The sequence below is a fragment of the Gekko japonicus genome, unplaced genomic scaffold (genome assembly GCF_001447785.1).
Source record: "Gekko japonicus isolate JY-2015 unplaced genomic scaffold, Gekko_japonicus_V1.1 scaffold131, whole genome shotgun sequence".
In the NCBI taxonomy this organism is placed as follows: Eukaryota; Metazoa; Chordata; class Lepidosauria; order Squamata; family Gekkonidae; genus Gekko; species Gekko japonicus.
This window is the reverse complement of record NW_015167061.1, coordinates 39,483-43,095: the sequence shown is the minus strand read 5'-3', so window position 1 is coordinate 43,095 and position 3,613 is coordinate 39,483. Positions and strand designations below refer to the sequence as shown.

The 3,613-nt window shown below is 47.9% G+C and overlaps 1 protein-coding gene across 1 annotated transcript in view; it reads left to right on the top strand.

Moving 5' to 3' along the window:
- The first annotated feature begins 336 nt into the window (after nt 1–336).
- Nucleotides 337–3,613, top strand: part of LOC107111627 (C-type lectin domain family 2 member D-like) — a 9,206-nt gene continuing 5,929 nt past the window's right edge. Inside the window, exons 1-2 of the mRNA XM_015412615.1 lie at nt 337–428; nt 3,287–3,370. The gene's annotated coding sequence lies outside the window, so the exon portion shown is untranslated. The remainder of the gene's footprint in view (nt 429–3,286; nt 3,371–3,613) is intronic.

Genomic DNA, 3,613 nt, shown 5'->3' with positions numbered 1-3,613 from the left:
CATTCTACTATGTAAGCCAGGGGTGTCGAACGCATTTGTTATGCGGGTCGGATCTGACATAAATGAGACCTTGTTGGGCCGGGCCATGTGTGTCATAAAATGTAACGCCAGGTAGTGGAGATATAAGCGTTTATAAAGGACACAAACACAAAGGGCTTTTTTTACCTAAAATAAAATCAAGCTTAAAACATTAGCACTCTTGCAATATTTTGTTTATTTAACAGTGTCTGATAACTGACACCTCTTGCTCTGAATTATTGCATCAAAATGTCTGTCCTGTTGCAATTTTGAATATGCCGTTCAGGTGTGTCTCTGTAAACTGCAAACCTACAATGACGCAGCAGCAGCAGAACTGGAAGAAGAAGCAGAAGACAGCCAGTTCCACTGTGGGCCTGATAGAATCCCTCCGGGGGCCTCACCCCTGAAATGTAAGCGCTCTCTTGCCAGCATTCGGACTTTATTAATTATAACATCAAGCACCTCAAAGTGTTAACACTTGCGAATTCTAGGCTGTGATCACACACACTAAATAATCGACTTTCAATGTACTTTCCAACTGTATTTTTACTGTGTGAAATCCAGTTTGAAAGTGGATTGAAAGCTCCAGCTTCCCCCCAGCACCACAACACAGCTGTTCTCCTCCTCCCTTTCCTCGTGGTTCAAGGTGGCTTACAATAATAGTTTAAAATGTTTTCAGTTAAAAGCAAAGATAAAACGGTAAACACCAGACCTCTCTCACCTGAAATCCAGCCTGCTGATTCTCCAGAGTGATCCGTTTCTCCCGTTATTGCCTCCGGGCACAGAAGGATATTTCCTAGCATCCATGCCCTCAAGGTCCTTGAACTAGGTACAGCAGAGTGGTGAGCCCAGAGCCTTCGGCGTGACAAGGAAGGGCTCAGTCACTGAGCTGTGGACCAGATTTTAGTGACTGAAGCTCAGCCATTGCATTTGTGTGACTAGTGATAAGCTTACAAATGTATAAGGATATTGATAAGCTGGTTGCAGGAAGGCTGAGGAATCCCTGTATGTCATCTAGCTTAATATTCGTGTTTTACATATAGTATGTCCTGGTGAGGTTTGTTTTTTTAAAACTCTGTCAACAAGTCCTCTTTCACTGCTGGGGTCCTGAGAGCCAGTTTGGTGTAGTGGTTAAGTGCGCGGACTCTGATCTGTGAGAACCGGGTTTGATTCCCCACTCCTCCACATGCGGCTGCTGGTGTGATCTTGGGTCAGTCACAAGTTCTTTCAGAGCTGTTCTCTCAAGGACACTCCCTGAAAGAACTCTCTCAGCCCCACCTACCTCACAGGGTGTCTGTTGTGGGGAGGGGAAGGGAAGGGAAATTCTAGGCTGTGATCACACACACTAAATAATCGACTTTCAATGTACTTTCCAACTGTATTTTTACTGTGTGAAATCCAGTTTGAAAGTGGATTGAAAGCTCCAGCTTCCCCACCACCACCACAACGCAGCTGTTCTCCTCCTCCCTTTCCTCATGGTTCAAGGTGGCTTACAATAATAGTTTAAAATGTTTTCAGTTAAAAGCAAAAATAAAACGGTAAACACCAGACCTCTCTCACCTGAAATCCAGCCTGCTGATTCTCCAGAGTGATCCGTTTCTCCCGTTATTGCCTCCGGGCACAGAAGGATATTTCCTAGCATCCATGCCCTCAAGGTCCTTGAACTAGGTACAGCAGAGTGGTGAGCCCGGGGCCTTCGGCGTGACAAGCAAGAGCTCAGCCACTGAGCTGTGGACCAGATTTTAGTGACTGAAGCTCAGCCATTGCATTTGTGTGACTAGTGATAAGCTTACAAATGTATAAGGATATTGATAAGCTGGTTGCAGGAAGGTTGCAGGAATCCCTGTATGTCCTCTAGCTTAATATTCGTGTTTTACATATAGTATGTCCTGGTAAGGTTTGTTTTTTTAAAACTCTGTCAACAAGTCCTCTTTCACTGCTGGGGTCCTGAGAGCCAGTTTGGTGTAGTGGTTAAGTGGTTAACTCTGATCTGTGAGAACGGGGTTTGATTCCCCACTCCTCCACATGCGGCTGCTGGTGTGATCTTGGGTCAGCCACAAGTTCTTTCAGAGCTTTTCTCTCAAGGACACTCCCTGAAAGAGCTCTCTCCGCCCCGCCTACCTCACAGGGTGTCTGTTGTGGGGAGGGGAAGGGAAGGGAAAGGAGATTGTGAGCCGCTCTGAGACTCCTTTGGGTAGTGAAGGGCAGGGTATAAATCCAATCTCCTACTACTACTACAGAAAATCAACTCTCTGGGGGAAAGCAAGGATTTTATTACCGCTACTGGCAATCCACGAGGTCCTGCGGTACGTTTGTACTGTTTATTTTTCTCCACACCACCCTCACCTCTTCCTACAGAAATGAAATATGCCGGTCTTTGAGTTGTTCCGGCAGGTAACCTCAGAGCCTTGAGTAAAACAGAGGCAGCCAGCTTGGTGAAAGAAGCCCAGAATGGCAAAGGGGGGCCGTCGAAAATGAGATTCAGAACTTCCCAACACAGAGACGGGAGGCTTATCAACATGTGTGCCTTTCGGCTCCAGTCCCAGACCTCTGTGCCCTTACTGTAGGATTAGGCCCTGAGGTATCTGTTCCTCTCCTGTCCTGGCTGGAGCAGCTGGCCGGCCCCTTCCTGTGAGCCAGGAACACCTTTCTCCCTGGGCGGGTCGAGTGTCCTTGCGCTGCAGAGACACTGAAGAAGAAGAGGAGGAGTTTGGATTTATACCCCACCCTTCACTACCCGAAGGAGTCTCAGAGTGGCTGACGATCACCGTCCCCTCCCTGCAACAGACACCCTGTGAGGTTGGTGGGGCTGAGAGAGCTCTTTCGAGAACTGGTCTTTAGGAGAACAGCTCCGAGAGAACTCGTTACTGACCCAAGGTCACACCAGCAGCTGCACGTGGAGGAGTGGGGAATCAAACCCAGTTCTCCCAGATTAGAGTCCGCGCTCCTAACCACTACACCACACTGGCAACCAGTTCTAGCACACCGTCCCTTAGGCCTCTGCCTTTATCCACTGCCTCCCTGCCACACCCACTTCCTGGTTCTCTAAGTCTTCTCCTGAGTGGATGAGTACTAACAGTCATTTCTCGTTCCTGCTTCTTGGTGTCTGCTGAGGTCCTCATTTGACTGTTCCCTCTTCCTGCGACTGAACTGCTGTTTCTCTTAGAGCTGCCCTTTGACTCCGCCCCCCCATCCCCCTAGACATGGGGTGTTGTATGGTGTGATACACGCATCTTTATGAAGTGACATCTCTGTTTGTCTCTTTTAGCTAGTGGCAACAAATGGAAGCGCAGCTCCATTGGACTCTTGGTTCTCCTGGTGATCTCAGTCACTACGAATATCTGTCTGTTGGGTGAGTTCTCAAGTCCCCTTTTCATGGCACTTTTTCTTCTGTATTTTATTCATTGATACCCTGACTTTCTCACTGAGACTCAAGGCAGATTACAACACCTAAAATAACATTAAATCAGAGATCCATTGGCTGTGAAGTTGTCATTTCTCTGCCCGCCTCTTCTCCGGACACATAAGCACATGGCTCCTTTGCCAGCTCCTCTGTCTGTGTGGCTCCTTTTCTTGCACTCCCGTCTCCCCCAGC